This window comes from Talpa occidentalis, unplaced genomic scaffold, assembly GCF_014898055.3.
Source record: "Talpa occidentalis isolate TD23 unplaced genomic scaffold, MPIMG_talOcc4v2.1 talOcc4.2, whole genome shotgun sequence".
Classification (NCBI taxonomy): domain Eukaryota; kingdom Metazoa; phylum Chordata; class Mammalia; order Eulipotyphla; family Talpidae; genus Talpa; species Talpa occidentalis.
Window position 1 is genome coordinate 100,656,685 of NW_023602073.1, and position 25,799 is coordinate 100,682,483.

Genomic DNA, 25,799 nt, shown 5'->3' on the forward strand with positions numbered 1-25,799 from the left:
TGGGTGAATGACAGCAGAAAGTCTATTTCTCTGTGAATTGTATCAGCACTGTTGTGCCTGTTTCTATATTAACAATAATTTCTTCCTCACCTCTACATACTTTTAATTAACTTGGAATAAATCAGTTTTTCTCCTCAAGATAAATTAAATAACTAGAGGGCCTCCCTGGTAGCGCAAGGGTTAAGCACAGCACTATGAAGCAATCCACAGCCTCGGCAGCACAAGTTCAATCGCCAGCCAGCCAGGGAGCAACCCACATGACATGGCACAGTAGACCTCTCCTGTTTCGCCCGCTGCTCCCCTCAGCAGTGTATTTCAATCAGTCCACCTGTTCTGTTCCCCACTCTCTCTTTGGTGAGTCCTCTCACCCCCTGCACCTCTGGGATGTATTCCAGCTCTTGTAGGCATAAATATATCTCTTTTTTTAAATAAAAAAGATAAATTAAGTAACTAGATATATACTTTTAAGACATATACTGCAACCCAAACTCTTAGCATACTTGGTGTTTTTCGAACTGCTAGCTGGGCTTGGCCCAAACAGTTCTGGAACTCCTGAATCATCCCGCAGGTCAAAAAGAAAGTAGGAAGACACAATCCCTTGCTGTAACAGGAATTTTGTGGCTGACATATATTTCCCGTTATATTACAAGTCTTATAATAATAGAACAGTAAAATAATGCTGAGATTTCAAATATTGTCACATTTCAGATTTAGTCTCATACTCTCAAGAATGTCACTAATATTCAAATATTCCCATCTAGCTCAGAATTTTCACATTCCTTACAAAAGGCTTAGATTTGAACATACAGCTGTCCTAGCTAAGGAAGATGCTAAGAAGGACTTACATTTGTGTTTCCTAAATGGCTAGCTGGTTAAAATCCCATGAACTCCATGAATTATTAAATAGTCAGTTGACACTTAGTGTTATTTTGCCATTTGACTCAGAAATTCATCCTGAATCAAATTTTAAAATGACTATAAAGCATATGAAGGATTCAGAAGATAGAAAATAGAGACTTGGAAAACTGTATGAAAAAAGGGGGAAGAAAATTAATTTCTGCTGAACGAATTATTAAAGAAAGCAACATTATTACTTGTAACTACTAGTAAAAGGAATTAAGACTTTTACTTTGGTAATTGGAAAATTAAGAATGTGTATACAAAATTTGAGAACAGGTTAACAAGTATTGGCTACTCTATGACAATTTTTAGAAATTTCAGAATTTTGGAAATTTAAGATTTAAGTATAAAGAGCAGTGACATAGGGTTGGGGCAAAGGAAGGGAGAGGTAAAGTGTCAGGTGAGAAGAAACTAAAAGTGTTCTCACCTATCCCTAAGGGTCAGTGTGTGCTAATAAGAGAGCTGGGAGTGAGCTACTTAAGTAGTGCAAAACAACCAGATTGTGTTTTTGAAGACGTAGAAGTTCATGCATGCAGTGAAATTCAAAAATAATGAAAACGCCTAACTTGAACAGAGAAACAAGGGCATCTGAGTTTCCTGGATCCAATGGCCAGCATGTGACAGTTTGTCAGGAATTAAGGATGATGTTAGCACATTTTAAAGAATGAAGTCATTAAAGTATTTCTCCTCTTTAAAATTTTTATTATAACTCTGGTATAAGCAAGTAATCAATCAATTGTAACAAAGAAATTTAGGTAAGATATTTTCATGTATGAGATTTTAAAGATTAGAAAAAAATTGATAGTGTAAAGAACAAGTTTGGTTTTATCATTGACATAGATTTAATAATAAGTGCTAATAAAGGTGGTAGATTTGCCTTTGATCTGATTTACACTGACAATTGCTTGATGTATACTAGTAACTGCTCATGTATGATATATGTATACATACCATTTACAATAAAAGCTTTCCTTGAAGAAAGAATAAAATATACAACAAATTTAGGTTAACATATTTATAGAAAAAATTATACTATAAATGTTATAAAGATAAATCTTATAAATATGATCTTGAAGATTAGATTCCTTCAACTGAAACCAAATTTTTGATAAGCATCTATCTATATCTGAAACTTGAATGCTAATAAAATACCTAAAGTTCATTGAGAAACTGTTAGAGAAGGACATATGCCACTGTTATGGACAAGACTGATCTGCACTTGTAGTACTATATTGAATTTAGTCTGACTGCAAATTTTTTCTCTTCCATTTTTAATATATTTTATGAAGAATAAGGAACTTATTCAAATTTATTAATATTGGAGATCAAATAAAGTGATCTCTCAAAACTACTCTTAATTGTTTGGTAAATGACTTGAGTCAGTCTTGACTAAATCTGTAATGTTAAAAATTATGACTTTGATATGTAAATCATGAATTATAAATTCTTTATAGGAATTAAAATTTTCTTTAATATTTTTCTCCAAAACTCTCAATATCAGAGACAGAGTGGAGAACAGAACAGGCAGACTGACTGAAATACCCTGTTGAGGGGCACAGCAGGGGAGACAGGAGAACAGGAGAGGTCTGCTGAGCCATGTGGGTTTTTCCCTGGTGGGCCGGGGATCAAACTCGTGCTGCAAAGGCTTCAGACTGCTTCATAGTACGGTGCTTAACCCATTGTGCCACCAGGGAGGCCCCTAGTTTTGACATTTTTTAAATTCATAGCAAATGCATAGCTCAGTACCTTCTAATATTTTTGCTTTCTTTGATGTTTAAATTCTTTATGCAGAATTATCATTAATGATGACAATTTCTTTTTCAAAACTCCACTTATTTTATGCATCCAAAATAATTAACTTTATGAGTTTAGGATAAAATACATATGCATTTTGTTGTTCATTTCAATGTCAGGACAATATCTTTGTTCTTTGTATCGTGCATTATGAAACCTACACTCTCATTATCCATGGAAATTCTATTTAGTCATTATCACCAGCCCACTCTTTCCCCTGTGGTAGGCACATGAACAATTTTTGCATATTTCCCATTTTTCTACTTTATTATTATTTAGTAATAAGTAGGAGACACAAGATGGGAAATGAGAACCTTCTGTCTGCACTGACACCTCACAAACAAAAGGGTAAATAAGATGATGTCATTTGAGTGGCCAGATTGAGTTTTGCCTGAAGCTAGCGCTATTCCTAAACTTTTCAGTTACAGAAACAAAGTTTCCCTTTTTGCTTACGTTTATTTGAGTTTAGTTTTCGGTGACTTGCATCTCCTAATAAATATACTTAACGTCTTTTACATGGGAGGCACTTTGTGAAGCACTGAGAGCCAACTATGAATGATGGAAAATCAATTCTCTAGAACAATGGTTCTCAAAGACACCATTCTCTAGTGCCCAGGTATTTAGTGATATGTAACAAGTTGAAAATAATTTATTACTAAGAGAAGTTAAAATGTTTATTTGTGGAAGAATTTCTAATACAATAGCGTTAATTCAAGGGTATTCCTATATACTATCATTTTCACTTTTCCTTCTTACATCATGGAACAGTATCATGAGTGTTATAAAGCTACAACTGGGTCTTTTAGGTTTTATCACAATGTCATGGTAGAAATGACTGTCCCAGTGTTTGCAGTTTAAGAAAAAGAAGACTGATAGATTAATAAAGCATATGTATCTTTCTACCCACTCCCAGGACACACTGGCCAAGAATAAAATGAGTCAAATTAAAATACAAAAAGTCTACTTCAAAGGAAACTTGAACTCTTATGTTCATCATACTACATTATGAGAACTTGGTCTTGCCCTGTTCATTTCTTAGTTTTGCTTTCCTTTGTATTGATAGAGTTCTCAGGCTGGCTGAGTGACCAGATGAATGCCAGCGCTCAAGTCTTACTCCAATCCTCTCAGAACTCTAATAGCTAGAGAAAGTTGCCTGTCTGCTCTGATTGTTCTCTCCTGGATCAGATATCAATCCTGAAGAAATCCTTGTGATCAGGGGTATGCGAGACTGACTTTCAGGGCTTATGCTGCCAAATCTAAAAGAGAAATGACATTATAGCACACAGCTATTTGAAGTGAAAGGGGAGAGGATAGTTCCCAAAATTAGGATTCTCTTAACATAAAAAGTAGGATTGTGTGCTGAGCATACAAAGTCAAGACCATTGTTTTTCAGGTTACTTTTGGGACCCCTAACTTGTGTACTTTATTCTCATCACAAATTATGACTTCAAATAAACTATATGAAAAATCTCTGGAATTTATAATTTCCTCTTCTAAATTTTATTCTTCCATATACTTTTATATTTATAGGATGACCTATCTATATTTGATTACCTATTTCTTGATTTCACATTAATCCTTATTAAGTTGAACACGTTTGACACAGTGTAGCTCAGTATAAATTATAAATCTTTTCTGTATTAATTTGTTTCTCATTATTTTCTGTGCTATTCAGTTCCTAGTCACATTTCTACAAAGTTAAATTAATATTAAGATTGAAATACTAACTTCCAAAGCAAAGAGATTCTGATTCAAGGATGATTCATTTCTAATAAAGAACAAAGTTGTCAAGGTAATGTATTAATTTTGTGCAGCTTAAGGAGCCTTTTACTCTCATAGCAACATATATATCCATCACTTTTGCACTTCATTAGTGAGATAAAATAATTTCTGATGAGCACAAAAGAGCACCACATTATAAACTATCACACAACATAAAATGAAATTATGAAAATCACTTGCAAATGTGAGTTATACTCTGCTTATAATGATTTAAAAGACATGTATATAAGAATTTATTATTGTTTTCAATGATCCTTACTAATTCACTAAGCAAGAGCCATTGAATATTTTTATAGAAGTATATCATTCATTGTTTTCTCCAGCAAAAGCCAATACTAAAATCTCATTAGGTCACAACACCATCTAGTTCTCACTCATGTTACAGGAATGCTCAGAGTGTGCTTCAGCCTGGTCAGGTTTTACTGAATTTGGTTGGTTGCCATGGTTCTTTTTATACTTGACTTTGACCCACATGTTTTCTTATTCTAGAATCCAGGCTAAAAACATGGATGCTTTGTCAGATAAGCGTGGTATGGAACTCCCATCTAAAGTACCTCAATAAAAAAGCATTGTAGAAAATAGTTTGAAAAAAAACTGATAATATCAAGGTATGTGCTTTGAAAGTAGTTCTCCTTTACTTAAAGGAGAACTGTTAGTTTCCTTGGTTGTTGACCTTCTCTGGTTATTCTGCTAAACCAGGAGCACATGTGTTATCAATGTCACTTTCAGTTTTATAGTATAAAAATAGCCATGGCAATTTTCCTATGCAAAATAATATCCCATTCTCATGCCCCTGAGAATATAGTATGAAATTCAACAAAAGGAAGAGACCTCAAAGGGTATACAAGTAAGCTAGTACAGGCTTAGTCTGATGTACTCCTAAATCCTAATTCATGAGGTGTCCATGAAAGACTGTTTGTATCTTTTTTTAAAAAAGATTTATTTTATTTATTTATGCATACAAGAGCTGGAGTGTAGGTCAGAGGTACGGGGGGTGAGAGGATTCCCCAGAGACAGAGTGGGGAACAGACAGACACATCTACTGAAATACACTGCTGAGGGGAGCAGTGGGTGAGACAAGAGAAGTCTGCTGCACCATAAGTGGGTTAGCTCTCTGGCTGGGATCGAACTTATGCTGCAGTGGCTACAAATAGTTTCATAGTGCTAAGACTTATCCCTTTGCACCACCACCACCAGGGAGGCCCCTGTTTTTATCTTAACAAGATATTTAAATTAAATGTTTGTCTTATTCTCTAATAACTGTACTTTCTGTTTGCTATACTTAAACTTTGAAGGAATTGATTTATTTAAGTCAAAGAAATTTGGCAGTTTGGTTTCTTTCATCAACACCAACACATTGTAACATCAAAATGGGTTAAAAATTAATCTAGGAATAATTTTTAAAAATAGTTTCTGAAAAATTATTTAAATTTACATAAACTATGTAGACACCTACTAAATTATGGGGATATTTTCAGAGATTTTCCACAAAAGTTTCATTCAGATTTACATTAATTTATTTGACAAACTGTCAGCTAAGTGAGCATATTTATAGATGTCAGTATTTAAAAAAACTAGTGTCTGGAAAACCTCGGGAAAAAATGACAGTAACAGCCACCTGGCACATTTATAGGAGCAATCAACAAATCTACCTATTTGTAAACATTTCACCTTCAAGTGCTTGCCCGCCAGCAATATAGACATGATTTGAAGACTTTAAACATACAGCAGTTTAATCACAAACATCTTCCAGCTAGGGGCCAGGAATGGCCTATCCTATTGTCTCTCTTTTTCCTTTTCTCCTCTCAAAGATACACCGAGTATAAGAAAAACTGCCAGATGTCGCAAATCGCAACACTGATAAACACAGTGCCGTCTGAAAAACAGATGGAGGTGTCTGAGGCTTGCTGCATTCAGTGATTCTGTTCTTTCTCTGGTGTGATTCACATGAGGTGATTATCAGGGAGCCCAGATGCTGGCTCTGCAGCTGCCGCCCAGAGCTGTACCTTCTCTCTGCGTCCCCTACTTTGTGCAATGAGTTTGAAAACATTTAGGCCCTGCTGAGCATGTGTTTTTGTTTTTATGATTAGTCAATAGTGAAATGAAATGGGCTTTGAAGATAATGAATCAAATTTAACAGGGAAGCAAAGACAATTTTTTTTCCTGAGGCAATGTTAGCATTTTGTCTAAGTACCAACTGGAGAACACATAGAGGATAGGTTGAGGCAAATTTCATGCGCCTGGACAGATCTTAATGATGACGATATTCTAAGACAAAAGTAAAAGACAAATCTTGAGAGCAAGAATTTTTTTATTTTTTTAAATAAATTTTATTTTTATATTCCCCATACAATTGCAACCCCCTTATTTTGACCCCAATCCCTCCCCTCCCTGCCCCCCACCCCCCATAGTGTGTCTCTGGTTCATAGTTTTTTGTTGATTTTGATTTTCAGTTTCTTATAGTTATTCATTTTCCTGGTCCCTTTTTTAAAGTTTTCTAGATTGCTGCTATGAGTGAGACCATCCGGTATTTTTCTTTTTCTTTCTGGCTTATTTCGTTGAGCGTGATCCCTTCCAGCGCCATCCATGTTGCTGCAAATTGCTTGTGTTTATCTTTTTTGAACGCTGAGTAATATTCAATGGTGTATATGTACCACATCTTCTTGATCCAGTCATCTAGTTTTGGGCATTTGGGTTGTTTCCAAAGCTTAGCTATTATAAACAGTGCTGCTATAAACATAGGGGTGCAGGTGCTCTTTGGAATTGATGTTTCTGTGTCCTTTGGGTAAATACCTAGGAGTGGAATTGCTGGATCATGTGGAAGCTCTATGTTTAGCAGGTCCAGAAATCTCCACATAGGAGAGCAAGAATTTTAGATACATGTAGACCACTTAAATCTATTCTACAACATGAAGTCTTAAAGTGAGAGTTTTGCAGCCCAGTGATTCACATATGAGAATGAGAAAAACATTAAGAGAAAAATTTCATACTGTTACATAAGAGATCCTAAGCAAATTGGGAGAATCTAAGGAAAATATATTATTGATCAGGGACATACCTGGAATAAACCGGCATATTGAATTTTAATATTATAGCCTGTTCCAAGCATACAAAATTGGTAGACAGATGTCTTGGGAAAGTTTGAAGTTGAACATAAATCATGATTGAATAGATTTACTTCTTTGCATATACTTCCCAGGACATATGAGGAATGGCACACATGAGGTAAATTAGATTTATGAAGTCAATCAGCAATTATTTGCTAAGTATATGTACTTTTTAAAAGTAAAAGTAGAATCCTGTTAATAGAAAGCAAGTGCACCTGTGCAAATTACCATATTAAGTTTTTTTATTCAGAACAAGATTCATATGTTTCTTATGGACATTTTGACACCAGTGCTAATCCTTATTATATAACTAATAATTTTATTAAATAAGGTAAAACACAAAACAGGATGAATCAGAGTAAAATTCTTTTAGTACAGTACTTCAAGGGGTAATGAGCATGATTTTATAGGAAAAAAGTATGAGAAATCCATTTGGGAGAAATTGTTAGAAAATAGGCATGTTACATACAGCATTTATATTTGCAATATCTTAAAAAAAAAACAAAACAGACTAAATCACTGACTTTAAATTCAAGACCATAGGCCAAGAATTTCATTAAGTCACTAAAGTTGTATAAATACTATCAATTGAAAAGCACAGCTGGATCATGGTTTGTAATACAAATGACTGTAGAAGGAAAACATCCTCAATACTTGTATATATTCCAGCATTAGTTGAAGGACTAGTATATAATAGATTATGAGAAAGAAATACAATGATCAGACATTGTAAGAGCAGAGACCTGATTAACATGTAAAAATGACAGAAGACAATCAATATCATAATTGAAGGAAACAGGAAAGACACCTAATTGACTGGAGGGACTGCTGGGACAAGTCAGCACACTGAATTTTTAATATTAGAAGTTGTTTCGAGCATACAGTTTAAGCAAATACTGTATTAAAGATATAAAATAAGGCAAATGCTTTTGAATCTCCCTTCATTCCATTCATATCTTCCCATGATCAAAGACAGTAGCTAAAGTCAGTTCATGTCTACAATCTTATACCTTTAAAATCTGTGTGAGTCCATAAAGTATTAATTACAGTGTTTAAGATATATCTAAATGTTCTATTTTGCAGCTTGCTTTTTAAACTCAGCATTTTTGGTTATATTTATGATACGAGTAAATACTTGATACATTGACTTTGATTATGATATTTTGGTCATACAGAAGTTTTCAATTTTAATGTGTAATTTATTGATATGTTCTTACAGGGTTTGTACCTATGTGTATTGTCTATGAAATAACAGTGCTTCTAAATTTTTGCTTATTTTGTTTTTTTGTTTCATATTTACTTCTAAATTTTGGGAATTAAACAGAAATTGATTTATAACATGTTATATGAGTTAGGGGTATTATTTTCTGCTTTCAGTATAGATAGCTTATTACTCAGTGAGGAGTTAATATTTTCTCTGCTTACTTTATTTTTGTTAATTGACATAGTATAGTTGGTTTACAACATTGTATATAATTTAGAAATATAGGACCACACCCTGCAGGCATATGTAACCACCCACACCTACTACCAAGACATCAAAAGTCCTCCGCCATAGTTCATTGTGGCCCCTCCTCACTTTGCTCTCACCCTTTCTTGGTAGCCTCATTTCTATAGCCTGCTTACTTTCAAATGCCACCTCTGTTATACAGAAAGTTTTCATATTTCTATGGGTAATTTTTTTAAAGGTTTATTTATTTATACAAGAACTGGGATACAGCCAGATGTTTGGGAGGGTGAGAGAATTCACCAGAGACAGAGGGGGGAGCAGAACAGGTGAGGGACTGAAGACACTGCTGAGGGGGAGTAGCAGGCGAATCAGGAGAGGTCTGCCGCGCCATGTGGCTATGTGTGTTTCTCCCCCGCTGGCCAGGAATCAAACCAGCAGTGCAGCGGCTGCAGACAGCTCCACAGCGCTGTGCTCAACCTGCTGCGACACCGGGGCGGCCCTCTATGGGTAATTTTTTTTTCCCTCCCAGTGATATGTTGTTATCCAACAACACAATATTTTGAGTTTTATTTATAACATCATATGGAATTTGTAAGAACATAATTTGTTACTATCTAATAAAATCTATTGGGATTTTGATTACATTATGTTGACTACATGGATTAACTTTTTTTTTAAGATTTATTTATTTATGCATACAAGAACTGTGGTACAGACCAGAGGTGTGGGGGTGAGACGATTCACCAGAGACAGAGTGGGAAACAGAACAGGCAGATGGACTGAAATACACTGCTAAGGAGAGCATCCGGCAAGACCAGAGAGGTTTGCTGCACCATGTGGGTATCTCCCTGGCCGGTGATCTGACTTGTGCTGCAGAGGCTGCGGACAGCTTCATAGCACTGCGCTTAACCCCTTGCACCACCAGGGAGGATTAATTTTAGACATGGATTAATTTTAGACATGTGACATATTTATGGTATTGAGACTTCCTATTCATCAGGGAATATATCCTGATTTCATATTCTTTTTTTTTAAGATTTATTTATTTATGCATACAAGAGCTGGGATATAGGCCAGAGATGCAGGGAGTGAGAGGATTCATCAGAGACAGAGCCGGGAGCAGAACAGGCAGATTGAGTGAAATACACTGCTGAGGGGAGCAGAGGGAGACAGGAGAGGTCTGCTGTGCTATGTGGGTTGTTCCCTGGTCGGCCAGGTATTGAACTCGTGCTGCAGAGGCTGTGGATTGCTTCATAGTGTGGTGCTTAACCCCTTGTGCCACCAGGCAGGCCCCTGATTTCATATTCTGCAAAAACTTTTTACAATACCTACATGAAAGATTTTTATTCTTTTTAGCTAGCTTTATAACTTCAGTTTCTAATTTTTAACTGGGTCGTTTTAAAATTTGTCTTTCTTTTCGATTTTTATAGTTTAATAGAAATGCCATTAGGGGAGCCGACCAGGTGAGAGCTGATGGCAGGTGGGCCAGGGGTCAGCCTCTGCTGGGGCCAGAGACGTAGCTGTGGGGGCAGTAGGAGCAGAGCTTCCAGGATGTTCATGATGAAGATTTGGGGACACTTTTCTCTCTTCTGTACAGTTAGTGGTTTGGGAGGTGAAGAGATGTTTGCTAGTGCCTAAACCTTTCTCCAGGAGAATATAGAGCTCCATCTGGGGAAAAGCTAGATGCTCCTTTCAAGAGAAGAAGGTCAAGTAGTGTCCTGGCACACAGGAGAGCCCCAAGCATAGAGAGGAAGCAAGAGAGTAGGTCATGTGTCATTGACAGAATTTTCCAGTGCTACTTGGTGCTCGAGGAAAAGTGGAAGATGCTGGCTCAGGCTTTTTTTTTGTTTTGTTTTATCGAGTGTTTATTGTACTTCAGTCAGTAATACCCCAAATTATTGGTGATCCGTCACTACATGCAGATGTTTGGACTGGAATTCTTGCTGGAATTCTTGCTCATGTCAATTTTCAGTGTTCATTGGGTGCCCCCCACCTTGCTTGTGCTTGACAAAGTTGTGAATGCTCTCTGGTTTCAAGACATAGCTGAGCTGGCATTTGAGATATCAGGATGTAAGCCTCCCCTAATTCTCAGTGCAGGAAAGTAATTGCTGACATGCTTTTCAACATTTTGCTGCAGGTTCTTTTTCTCATCCAGAGGATGTTTTTGAGTTTCTTTCCGATCCCTCTTGCTGGTCAGCTGGTTAGACTTTTGCATGTGTTCCTTCTCTACTCACTATACTGCTTCAAATATCACTGGTTCAATAAAGGAATTGAAACACACCAGTATTTGTCAAACATAAAAAGGGACTGGTCTTTAAGCTTTGGGTTTGGTTTGCTGTAGGCCTTCCTCACACCATTGCAACCTTCATCATTATCAGTGGCTGCCTTTTGTCTAATCTTCTTCCCTTTATTCATTATCAGCACTAATAAAGCAAAGACCTCTGGCAGAGCATTATCTTTTTCATCTTTGCCTTTTTTCCCTGGTGGTTTTCTTAAGCAACAGATTCTTCCACAAGGTGCTCTACCTGCAGTCTGCCCTGAGGAGTTTCACCACTGCAGAGAAGATCCCTTCACAGCAACTATCTCCTGTGAAAATGAAAGCTGCTGCAGGCCACTCAGACACCTGCCCTCCAGAGGGAATGGGTGGGACTGGAAAAAGACTGTGGCAACTCTATTCCTTGTTTATCTTCCCCAGAAGGGAAGGCAGGACCTATTCTACCAAGGGCCCTCGGCCAGTTTCCCTATCTCTGAGGAACCGAATATTTGTCCCTGGCTCACATAAGGGAGAATCTTTCTGACAATAGTAGGTGTCTCGTCAACAACACTGAGCCTGAAATAACAGGTATTTCTGCAACTCTTCCTTTTAATTTTTAATTTAATTATTTAAATTGCTATAACATTGATTTACAACACTGTATATGAGTCAGGTTCCCAACACTTCAGTATGTTACTACATCACACCCATCTCCAAAGCACCCAGAGCCATCCACCATATCTGCCAGTCTCCATACCTGCACTGATTTAATAACTTTGTTTTTCCCCCTGTGCTATTTACCCTCTGGACTACCCTTCCTGCTCTCCACATTTCTGTCTGAATAGATTTTGTAATCCCAGCTGTTGTCATTTGTGGATTTGTTATTTTTGTTGTTTTTCTGTGAAGCACAAATACTGAATATGGGAAGTAAAAGTGTCTTTTTCGCACCTGGTCATTTCCATTATAGTCGTCTGGTAAAGCAGGTTAGATTTTGGTCTATCTTGGTCCACTGTAAAAAAAAAAGTCAGCAAAAACGGGACAAAAGGTAAGTCTCACAGCTAGATCTGCTGAATTCTGAGGAGTGATTTTCTTTCTTCCCCATGAAAAGATTTTTTTTTCACTAGCATATTTTTAAGTTCCCCAACTCTAGAGAAGTACAAATTTTGGGTAAGTGCCATGGTGACAGAATATTTTGAGAACCTGAACATTTTAACTGTTGGCCTCTACTTGGTCTGTCTGGTATTTCAAAGGAATATTGGTTGTTATAAATAGGAATAGAAAAGGCCAACTTTAGTAGACCCATTAAAACTATAGAAAAAAACAGAAGTAAACACCACAGATTTTTGGTATCTTTATCTCATATATATCAACTCTAGAAATCTCTGAAGAGTTCTAATAGTTTATATTTTGCTTCTTCCTGATGTCTATGTTAGCAAACCTATCATTATGAAAATGTGTTACTTTTAACAACTATGTCTTTCATTTATTTTTATTTATTTATTACATTGTCTAGAACTGCACTGTCCCTGTAGTAGTAATCAGCCCTATATGATTATTTAAATTTAACTTAATCAAATTTAAATAAAATTAATCATCTAGTTCCTCAGTTGCTATAGTCACATTTCAAGTGCTCCATAGGAAAATATGGCCACTGGCTACCACATAGTATTACATGAAAAGAGGACATTACTATCATCACAGAAAGTTCTGTTAGATAAATTCAGGTTATAACCTCTAGTAACATAAGGAATAGAATAAGTTGGAATAGCAGACATGTCTGTAGTATTTCTGACTGCATTATTTTTATATTTCTATATAACTAATTATAACAAGCTCCGTGACTTACAATGACAAAAATGTATTATCTCACACTTTCTGCAGTTCTGATGTCTGTGCACAGTGTGTCTGTATTTTCTGCTCAGTCTTTCCATGTGCAGAAATTAAGCTTTCCAAAATTCACTAAGGTTGGTAAACTTAGAGAATATTATGATGACATCACATGTATGTGTTTTCTTTATTATTAAATAGATGTAATAATGTCTAAACAAATTTGAAACGCATAAAGGGGAAAATTATCTTCTTACTGGCATAGTATAAAATATAAAATATGATTTTATATTTTTTGAAAAATTCAAAAAATGTACTTGACTTATATGTACTAATCTATCTTTCAAAATACAATCAATATACAACTTCACTTATTTTATGTTTCTTAAAAAGATCTATTAACACTATATATGAAAACAGGGGCCTCCCCGGTGGCACAGCGGTTGAGCGCTGGGCTGCGAAGCTGCCCGCGGCCTCTGCGGTTCCGGTTCGATCCCCGGCTGCTCCCCGGCTGCTCCCCGGCCACCAGAGGCGGGTCCCACATGGCGCGCAGACCTCTCCTGCCGCCCGCTGCTCCCCTCATCAGTGTACTTCGGTCCTTCTGTCTGTTCTGCTCCCCGCTCTGGCTCTGGTGAATTCTCTCACCCTCCCGCGCTTCTGACTGTACCCAGTGCATGTATAAACAAAACAAACAAGCAAATAAATAAATAAAAAGAAAGAAAGAAAGAAAGAAAGAAAGAAAGAAAGAAAGAAGAAAGAAAGAAAGAAAGAAAGAAAGAAAGAAAGAAAAAAGAAAAGAAAGAAAGAACATGCCTCTATAAAAAAAAAAACACTATATATGAAAACAGTCATGCCAACAGAGAGGATCCGATCAGACCCAGAGCCCCCCAATATATCCCCCTAGACCTTTATTCCACTTCTGATATCTGAACTATATTACTCTCATAATAATGTGGGATTAAATGTATCAATATTTATACAATTTATAATCTCTGCATGATGGCATTATATAATTATAAAATATAATTTATATCATGCCATTAAAATGGGTTCTCAGGTCCTTCTGCCTGCTCTGCTCCCCGCTCTGGCTCTGGTGGATTCTCTCACCCTCCCGCGCTTCTGGCTATACCCAGTGCTTGTATAAATAAATAAATAAATCTTAAAAAAAAAATGGGTTCTCAATTTTTAGCTTAGATTCATTCCCATAAAATTTATGCAAACATTTAATAAGAAAAGAAAGTTATAATATTAATTTTCTCAAGTTTCCTTTTAGAATTTTAGTGACTATACTTCCAAATTTTTCTAAGATTATTCTTCATGTTTTCTTATCTGACTTACCACTTGAAAATCTAAGACTACTGATTTTTTTATTATAGCAGTCAAACATACATCCTAATAAATTCTTCTTTTGTCTAGGGTGAATTGAATAATTTATAGCAGGCAGAATGCTAGATTAAGACGGAAAAAAAAAGCCTCTCCTTTTAAAAACACCCTACCAGAAAAATAGCAAAGATTCCATATTTGCACAGCTGGAATGACAATCAACTATTGTAATATCTTGTTATCTAAGGCTTTCCAAAAGCATTTTACTTTTCCAATAAATATGACCATTTTCCTTTTATGTATAGTAGTTTCAAAGAAATATATCAAATAGCCAATAACAAATTATTTTATAACCAGTAACCAAACTGAAAATTTTTTTAGGTTGACTTTAATAAAACTGAGATGACTTAAAATATAAATCCCAGTTATGTTAGGAAGGGTAGAAATGTGTGTGGTAAAAATAGATATATATTTAAAACAATACATTTAATCATATGTGAGTGATGCTTTCATGTTTATATATTCACATCATATAGATATATATAATATGTATATTATATATTCACTTTATATTATACACACACACAAATTAATTCCTTTAGAGCTCATCTCTGGTGATTTACTTAGTAATAATCAGGAAATAGAGAATTTAACTTCTATAAGTGTTTTTTGCCTAAAATTTTAATTTTGACTAATATTAATACCTCTCTCTCTTTCTATATATATATACATATAATCTCCATCTTCTTTTTGTTAGCATTTGCCTGATATTTCATTATTTATCATTTTATTCTCAACATTGTAAGCAATAACTGGATTTTAATGTTTTTGTAATCTACCTGATAGGGTCCTCTGAATCAATTTTATTTAAACACATTTTTATTACTTTTATTATCATCTTATTTTGTGGTTTCTATTTATTATGACATTTTTGCATTAAGATTTTATTTTGTTGTTTTATTGATTAAAATTATTTTTAAAATTCCCTTATAGCTTCCTTCTTCTGTTTGAGGAAGAAATGTAGTATTAACTTTATGGTTTCTCTCAAATTATTAACAAACATTCATAATTTTATAATTTTAATAACATCTAAAGTTATTCACCATATTTGTGCTCTTTCCAGAAAATATTAGAAAATTAGAATGTCTCTAGATTTATTGTTGTTTACAATTAAGTTTCAAGTTTTCTATATATATTTAGTTTTTAAAAATTATAAAACTATAAAATTATAAACTAAAAAGGGAAACTTAGGATGCTTATGCATTCTCCTATATGGGTTGTGTCCAATTTGGTACTCTTATAAATAAATCTGTAAACATTCTTGTACAAGTCTTTTTAACATATATTTTCATTTCTCTTGGATAAATATGTAGGAATGGAATATCTGGACCACAGAAGTATGGATGCTTAATTTCCTTAAACTTTTCAACTGCCATTTTTACAAGGTAATTGTTTGATTCTACATTTTTTATCAGGGTGTAGAAAGAAATAGCCATTTTTTTTTAAAGATTTATTTATTTTTACACAAGAGCTGGGGTACAGGCCAGAGGCATGGGAGGGTGAGAGGATTCACCAGAGACAGAGTGAGTGGGGAGCAGAATAGGCAGATGACTGAAATACACTGCTGAGGGGAGCAGTGGGCACGAAAGGAGAGGTCTGACGAGCCATGTGGGAATCTCCCTAGCTGGCCGGGAATCGAACCTGCACTGCAGAGGCTGCAGACAGCCTCACAGCGCTGTGCTCATCCTGCTGCGCTACCGGGGAGGCCCAGAAATAGCCATTTTTAATTCCTTTAACATTGCTCTATTATTAATATTCCTGCAAGAATAAGTTTTCCTAATTGTTCAATTTGGGACTACCTTTTATCACATTTATTTGTTTGTTTCTACTTTGAAACTTTATCTCATCTTGAGTGATAGCTATCCCCTTCCTCATGCAGCAATCTTCTAGCCCCTACCTAGTCCCCTGGAGACCCCATATTGAAAAAGTTATCACAGCTACTCATAGTCCACTCATATATGAATGAGATTCCTCTGATTCACACACCTACTTCACTTTGGTTCTAACTGTGCAGCTTTCTCTGCTTTCTTCAGTGACATGTTCAAACCTCAGTCCTAAACAATAATTTCAACTCTTTCAGCATCTTTTCCCTCTTTTCCCAGGAGGACTGGAAGAATAGAAGCCATTGGTTTTGATTCCATGACATATGTGGACCTTTTTCCATTTCAGTTACCCAGAACATAAATCTTTTGGGTCACCTTCCGCTGTGTCCATTTCCAAGAGCCCAGAAAGCATGCAGCTGTAACTCTAAGTCATTGTTCTCTTTATGTTACATTCATTGTCCCTGAAGATGTATCACTTGCTTTTATACTGTCATGCCTTTTGAAAGAAATTGAACATTTATTTCTATCAGTGCAATTTTTTGCAGTTACAGGTGATTAATTAATGTTTGGATTCTCGGGGTCATCTAGACTGGAATGTCTGAAGTTTTTAGTGTTAGCTATTGAAATTAATTAGTATAATTATTATCATGATGATTAAAAATACATGTATGGAAATACACAGTCAGCCAAAAGTCTCTTATACAGATTTACTTAGGTCTCCCTGGAAAATTTATTTTCTTATCATGGTGCCAACTTATGAATATTTTCATCATTTATACAGAATCGCAAATAGGCAATGTTGATAAGATAGTTTGTTTTGATTTATTTTTATAAACCAAGGTAATGGAATGAAGACTCACACAGTGTGAAATACATTTTCAATTATTGTTTTCCTATAGCGGTGATGCAGTTGCACTTATCCTTTTATACTCACTTCCCAAAGACCTCTTATAGTCAATAATAAATATTTTACAACAGCTAGCTATGATTATAATATATAGCCTATATAGAGGTTAAACCAATGATTTTGATGAAAGTGCTATGCATTAGTCATTTTGGCAGAGAAGAGAATGATTAATAAATTGTAGTATATGGTTTAACCTGATGATTTCTTGAAATGGCACAGCAACTAAAATACATGAAAATCCAGGCAAAACTGGTTTACACTTTTTATACAAGTATCATATCAATACAATCTTTTTTACTTGTGCTGATTTCTTGCAATATTAATATTATGAATAAATCGATTCCAGGTAGTCTTATCCAGGGGGTGAAGGTAACCCCAACTTAATGGACTTAAGTTTTAGAGAGAGGCAGAATCATTACATTCATAACTACCCCTACTATAGACTTCATAACATAAAAGCTAATGGAATAGTTTTGAGGAAAATAAAATGTCTGGATCAAAAGCAAAATTAAAGCAAAGGGGAGAAGATCTTGCGATCCAGCAGCTTTTTAGACCTATCAGAAAGTTAAGATTCTGACTAAACCACTCAAAAATTTACGTTGCATCTTCTAGAAAGGAGTAAAGGACCCAAGTCAGAACTTGTATATTAGTCCAGTTCTTTGAAGAAGAATATAGTAGGAATAAATCAGCTTAAGATGTGGAAATTATTAAAGATAATGAGCAAGTAAAAAATAATGACAAAAAGTACATGACAGAGATCCTATCTTCATCATACATGTGCGAAAGTTTCAGGTATTTTGACTGTAGTTTTGGCTCAGGAGTATGTTAGTAATTCCCCAAATGACACAAATGTACAAATGGTAGAGAAACTACAGGAGGATGCCTTTACAACTAGTTGCAGCAGAGACAGAAAAACAAATTTAAACAATTTGGAGAAACAAAACTAAAATGTTGGCTGATAGGTAGTACTCATGAGCAAGTACAGGTTGTATTGCTATCTCCAGAGCTCAATTCAGTATTGGCCTGCATCAGACACAGGGCTTAAAGCAACCTAGAAATTGAGAAGATGGATTTAAAAATGTGATTTGTTCAATTAAGGCTTCAAGAGGACAAGAAAATTCACAAAAGGTTAGTAGTTGATATTGGAGTGCTAACTAACTGAAAATGGGAGCAGTATGTCCTGTTAAGAGAGTTAACTCTTGGGGCCTCCCTGGTGGTGCAAGGGGTTAAAGCACAGCACTGTGAAGCTATCCACAGCCTTTGCAGCACTGGGTTCAATCCCGGGCCAGCCAGGGAGCTACCTACATGGTGCAGCAGACCTCTCCTGTTTTAACCACTGCTCTCCTCAGCAGTGTATTTCAATCAGGCTGCCTGTTCTGCTCTCCACTCTGTCTCTGGTGAATCCTCTCACCCCTGCACCTCTGACCTGTACCCCAGTTTTAGTATGCATAAGTAAATCTTAAAAAAAAAAAAAAAAGAGAGAGAGAGGGCCTCCCTGGTGGCGCAGCGGGTTGAGCACCGTACTATGAAGCTGTCTGCAGCCTCTGCAGCGTGGGTTCAATTCCCTGCCAGCCAGGGAGAAACTCATATGGCACAGCAGACCTCTCCTGCCTCACCTGCTGCTCCCCTCTGCAGTATCTTAGGTCCATCTCCCTGTTCTGCTTCCCACTCTCTGGTGAATTCTCTCACCCTCCCGCACCTCTGACCTGTACCCCAGTTCTTGTATAAATAAATAAATCTTTTTTTAAAAATTCTAAAATAACATAAAATAAATTTAAAAAAGAGAGAGTTAGATCTTGCCAGTATTATAGAAGTCCTTATTCTTGACATCTTGTATTTCCCTATGTGAGGAAAGATTTTTTTTTTCTTCACTCCCAAGAAGGAAACATCAAGAAATAAAAAATAAACAACAATTTTTTTCTTGCCCTCGTGTACTTTTCAAAACATAGGTATGACTGGAGGATGGAATTGGGTACCTGCTCATTAGTCTCACATGGGAGCTCTCTTGTTGAATCTGCTTATCCTTAAGAATCAGGTTTTCTCTCTTTCACCTTTCAGTTTATTTTTCTGGTAATGTAAGGACAAAAAAATAAATAAATAGACAAGAACAAATTTTGACTGTAGATGCAAACTATATATTCTAATTCAGCTGTATAAAAAAATAAAACTAATGGTCTCATATCTTAATTTATGTGTTAAATAAGACCTGTTCAGGTTGCCATAACAAAAATACCAAAGAGTGAGTGACCAAAAAAAACCATTTCCCTCAGTTCTGGAGACTGGGAAGTCCAAGATCAAGTTGCTGGGAGACTCAATGTCTGGCGTGTCTTCGTTCTAGCCTATAGACAGCTATCTTCTTGCTGTATTCTCACATTGTGCAAGGGGTGAGAGAGCTCTTTATATCTCTTATAATTCCATTCATGAAGGCACACCTTCATGACCTAGTCACTTCTAAAGAACACACCTCCTAATACTATCACTTTGGGGCTTAAGATTTTCACATACAGAATAAGGCTTGGGGGACATAAACATTCAGTTTATAATAATCTGAATTTTTTAAATACCTTTAAAAATTCTTTGAGGTAATTTTGGCTTACAACATTGCATATGATTTAGAGGTATAGAATCACACCCTCAAGTGTTACCACACTACACCACCACTACAGTATCCATAGTCTTCCACTTTATTCCATTGTGCCCCCTACTCATTTTGATCATTCCCATGCTCCCCCTTTGGTACCCTCAATTCAAGTCAGATTTCTAAGGTTTATTACTGGTTTGATTTTACCTGACCCTTTGTTTTGTTTCTCTATATTCCAGATATAAGTGACAGCATCATTATTTGTCTTTCTCCTTCTGACTTACTTTGCTTAGCATAATCCCCTCCAGTTCAATCCATGTTGTCCCAAATGGTAAGAGTTTATCTTTTTCTATAGCTGAGTAGTATTGCATTGTGCGTTCATATCATATTTTCTTATCTTTGGGCTCCTGGGTCAGTTCCATAACTTGGCTTTTGTAAATGTGCTCAAATAACATAGGAGTGCATTTATACCTTCAAATTAGAGTTTTTGCATTCACAGGGTAAATACATAGAGGTGGAACTGCTGGATAATATGGTAGTCTCTTTTTAATATTTTGATAAATCTTCATACTGTTTTCCATAGAGGCTGGAGCAGTCCACATTCCCACCAAGAGTGCAAAAGTGTTCCTTTTTCTCCACATCCTCACCAACACTTGTTTCTGCTTTTTTTTATTTGGGCCATTCTACAAGTATGATATTGTATCTCATTATGGTTTTGAACTACCTGATTCTCCTGGAGTTCTCTCAATATATTTAGAGATTATATTGGCAAAAGAGGAATGATAAGCTATCACTCTGAAACTCAATACCTAAATTTTGTGTGTCATGATTTTCTGCTCTAAAGAGAATGATACCTTATTATACAAAACATCAACCTAATTTTTGAACTTTCCTACATTGCAATGGTGTTCTTTGTAAGACTAACAATTTTTCATATTTCTGGATCTTTTCAGTTTGTGAAGTTGTTTATAGGTTTTTCTCTCCTGGTATTTCCAAACTTTATAATAAAAGCAGATAGTTTGTCACATTTTACACATGAAGTAGTAGAATTTCAGAGAATCAAGAAGTGCATCATAAGAACTAGGAAATGATTGTGATGGAAATGGAATCCATACTCATGATTAAGTTTAATCACATGAACTCAAGTTTGCTACCTATCAACTCTTTTGCTAATTAATAATTTCAGTGACTTTGATAATCATGTACCATGTAAAGTACAGAAATACACTAACAACTTAGACAGAATTTATGGTCAAGGAGGGAAAACTGACATTAGTATTTTTTAAATCAATGAAGTTAAAAGGAGTAAGTCAGGGCGTTGTAGAAATCATAGAGAAGAGAACATCTGAACCAGTTAATTCCTTTGGCAATTCTCTAAATAATAGAATTCTAGAACTAAAAATCTCTCCAAAGGAATTCACTGTAAGACTTAAAGGACCACCATAGTTATTATTTCCAGCTGACAAAAACTATTATGAAGAAACTCTATCTATTTTTCATTATTTAATTTATTCATAATACTATTTGTTCCAGTGGGTATAAAGATGACTATTACATGGTTCCTGTTTTCAAAAAATTCAAACTCCTTTGTAAGCCAAAAGCATTTGTAAGAATATAATTGCAAAAAAAGATGACATATCATCTGCTTTGGAAACATAAAGCAGAATCTGGTGAACTATCTGGAAGTGTCAGAGAGATATCACTAAGAAAGTAAACACTGAGCTGACTCTGAAAATATATGTAGAAATTTGTCAAATAAGTAAGGATAAAATAGCCAAAAATTCAGAATGTGAGAGAGGACAAGGTATTGTTAAAATAATAATATATCCAGGAGATGGGAAATGTTTAATTTGAGTTCATTGCTGGATACTTTGAAGGAATATTTAAAGATGTCCAGAGGTCTGTGAGATTTGAAGTTGAGGTGAGATTACAAAGGAAATATGAATATAACCCTAACAAGGAGGTAACAGGGAGTCATTAAAAGTTTTCAAATATAGGATTGCTATAGAGATATCTTAGGATTCTGCATTGTAGGTGGGTTGAGATAGACAGACTCATGCAGGGAGACTAATTAGGAAGCTGTGGCAATAATTCAGTCGAGACAATGAGAGACTTGACTAAAGACATCAATAAAAGTGTAGATAATAGAGGCAGAATAAAGATGTTTCTAGGAGAATTTTCATCACTTCATTGCAGTGTTTGAGATGAAGATAATATATAATAATTAGTGCAGATAATTATTAACTACATTAATTCAGTTACTATATACACTTTAGATAGAATAAATATCCAGATATGACTATTTTTTTAAGATTTATTTATTTATACAAGAACTGGGGTACAGGTCAGAGGCACGGGAGGGTGAGAGAATTCACCAGAGACAGACCGGGTAGCAGAACAGGCAGACGGACTGAAGACACTGCTGAGGGGAGTAGCAGGCGAGGCAGGAGAGGTCTGCCATGCCATGTGGGTCTCTCCCTGGCCTGGCGGGAAGCAAACCCGTGCTGCAGAGGCTGTGGACAGCTTCACAGGGCAGCGCTCAACTCTCTGTGCCCTGGGGTTGTGACTATTAATGAATAATGTGACTAAAATTGTAACTAAATGTAACTATTGAGCATTTAGTGAAAATAATAATAGATTCCACCAGAGGTAAATTCATCAGTTCAAAACTCATAGAATACATGACTTTGTTGACTTCAGGTTGAATTTCAACATTTGGAAATTAAGATAGATGAGTTTAGACAATGGTACTAATTATTTTTTATTGTGGTACCATTGGTCTACAAAACTATATATCATTTAGAATCATAGCATCACACCTATTCAGATATGTTTTATTACATCATATACACCATGAAGGTACCTACAGGCCTCCACCATACTCCTTGGAGCCTTCCCTTTTTTGACTTCCACTCTCCCTCTCAATTCTCAGTCATATCTCTAGGGTTTGATTGGTTTTAGTTTTGTCTGTTCCTTTGTTCTATTTCTCTTTCTTTCATATGTGAGTGAAATCATCTGCTTTTGTCTTTTTCTTTCTGACTTACTTTGCTTAGCATAATGCCAAGTCTAGGACATGTTTGGAATCTAGATATATTCTAAATGTCGGATTTCTTGGAGGAAGTCAGTGTCTAGACAACTTAAGCAAATTCAATAATCTTTGTTCAATCACACTTTAAGGTGACCGGTGTTCTGACTCAAATTAAATATTTTATTGTACTTAGATGACTGTGTTCTTTCTTTTTATTAGACAGGATATATATTTCAAACTGCTTATGCAAAGAATAAAGCTTACTGTGGTTTTTCAGCCTTTATTTATTCTAGTTAATCAAATAAGTTCCTATTTTTAGGAAAAAAGATATGTACTATGCAGCCAAAATCAGAAATAGTAATTTTAATGTAGAGTTGGTGATCATCACTCTTATTTAAGTTACTATGTTGATTTTCTGAAGCTTAGTACCATTATATGTCCATTACATATAAATGTAATGAGCTTCTGTAAAATATTTTAAAATAAAAGGGACACAACTGGATATTAAATTCACATAATTATTAAATAGTAACAATGTATTGTGACAATGAATTGAACCTATAAAGTATCATCTCGCTAAAATAAAATTATTAAAATTAAAAAGTGTGTTTTCATTACAGTCTCTTTGGAAGAATAAAAATGTCATAAAAGTGCAGAGAACTTTTAGAGATAAATTTTTGACTTTTTAAGAAATGAAGTTACTCAAAATCTTAGTGCTAAATTTTCCACAATATAATCTTGTAATTTCTCCACCCATATCTGTTTCTAGGTTTATGGTTTAAGTGACTTATTTTAGCTAAGAAGATATTAGTTGAATCACATATAAATTATCATCAGAAATTCTCATTCTATTTTAAGTTTAGATGAGGGTCAATGGGAGTACATGAGAAGGCGGAGGCAAAAATTCACCTCAAGGGAGCAAACATGTTAAGATCATAGCTTCTGGAATAAGACAAAGTTCAGTGTCATTTCTAGCACTTTCTAGCACTATGATTTTGACAGTTTAACATTTTGTTCCTCATTTTCTCATTTGAAAAGTGGACCTATTAATAGCAACACAGAGGGATGTTGTGAAAATTAACATAAGAAATATCGATATCTATAGTACAATTATACAGTGTCTGGGATATAGTAGGAGTTCATTGATAGTAGTCTGTAATGTCATTCACAGTACTATTCTTTTTGTAATTATAAAAGGAGTGGAAAAGAAACAAAAGAAGAAGTAAATCATAAAAATAGCAGTGTAGAAAGACAAATCACTCATAAAAGAGTCAACTATATTGACAACATATTTGCTTAAAGCAACAATGGAAGTCAGAATGTAAAAATATTTCTGAACTATTAAGCTAAAGTGTCTGCCTAAAATCATTTACAAAATATAAGTATTTTTCAAAGGGAAGGCTTAAATAAAGAACTTTCAGATGAATAAATATTAAGTGTTTGTTGGCAAGGATATTCCATTCAGTAAGAATATGATACTAACAGGAAAACTGAGATGATAAACACATGATAAAAAAGCCCATTAGTGGGCCTCCCTGGTGGCATAAGGGGCTAAGACAGAATACTATGAAGCTATCCACAGCCACTGAAGCACAAGTTCGATCCCCCGCCAGGGAGGTGACCCACATGGCGCAGCAGACTTCACCTGACTTGCCCACTGCTTGCCTCAGCAGTGTAATTCAGTCAATCAGCCTGTTCTGCTCCCTACTCTGTCTCTGGTAAATCCTCTCACACCCCTGCACCTCTGGCCTGTACCCCAGTTCTTGTATGCATAAATAAATAAATCTTTTTTTAAAAAAAGCCCATTAGTCTGATCAAAGTCTACATAAAGTAACTATAACACTAATAATAAAGTAACCATAACAATAGCAATGTACCAAGAGACTTTCAGAAATATATGATGATGTTTAACCCACTAAAGCTCACAGTCCTACAGAGTATAAACTGGTTGCATCTGAGGAATCCATGGAGCCTGGTAACAAATGAAAAATCAGTGATGAAAGTAAACATCACAAATATTAGTATAAAGCAAAAATATATGCTTCTTTTTGTGATGCACTGAGGATCCAACATTAGGTCAGTGCTATTCCTGCAAAAGATTTATAATCTGGAGCAAATGAAAAGGAAACAAAATAACTTATCGACAAATAACTTATTTGTATTCTTAAAAAATGTCAAGGTCAATGCTCAAAAAATTAAAAATAAAACTACCATATGTTCCAGTAATGTCACTTCTGGTTATTTATCCAAAGAAAATGAAAATACTAATTCAAAAAAATATATGCAGCCCTATGTTCACTGCAACACTATTCACAAAAGTGAAGATATGGAAACAACCCAACGGGTGGAGGACAGATGAATACATTGAGAAGAGGTGGTATATACACAACTGAATACTACTCAACTCTAAAAAGACGAAATCTTGTCATTTCCAACAATGTGGATGGACTTGAGGGGTGTATACTAAGTGAAATGAGCCAAAAGGAGAAAGGTAAATACCATGTGATTTCACTCATTTATGGAATATAAAAAACAAAAAGCAAATGAACAAACAAAACAACAATAAATCCTTAGACTCTAACAACAGAATGGTGGTTACCAGAAGAGAAGGAGGGGAGAGGGAATGGACAGTGGGGCCCATTGGCTGGTGGCAGATGATGAGATGACATTTGGTGGTGGGATTGGCGAGATAATGTGCAGCTGTTGCATTTTGAAATGTGCTTCTGGAACCTAAACTAATATTGCCTCCAGAAAAAAAAATAAAAATAAAAAAGTCAATGTCAATAAATGGAAAAGAAAGCTGGAGCATTTTATTTTGATTAAATGAACTTAAGGAAACATGGTTACTGAGTGCAACTGCAGTAAAAGACCAAGAAATAAAAAGTCTATAAAGAACTTGACAGAGATGAAATTTGAAAACAACTGTTAAAGATAAAATGATGGTATAAGATGATGTGAGAACA

At 35.3% G+C, this 25,799-nt stretch overlaps 1 pseudogene; it reads left to right on the forward strand.

Annotated features, from left to right (window-relative positions):
* The first annotated feature begins 4,981 nt into the window (after nucleotides 1-4,981).
* LOC119251486 (etoposide-induced protein 2.4 homolog) lies at nucleotides 4,982-11,831 on the forward strand (annotated as a pseudogene).
* Nucleotides 11,832-25,799: the final 13,968 nt, after the last annotated feature.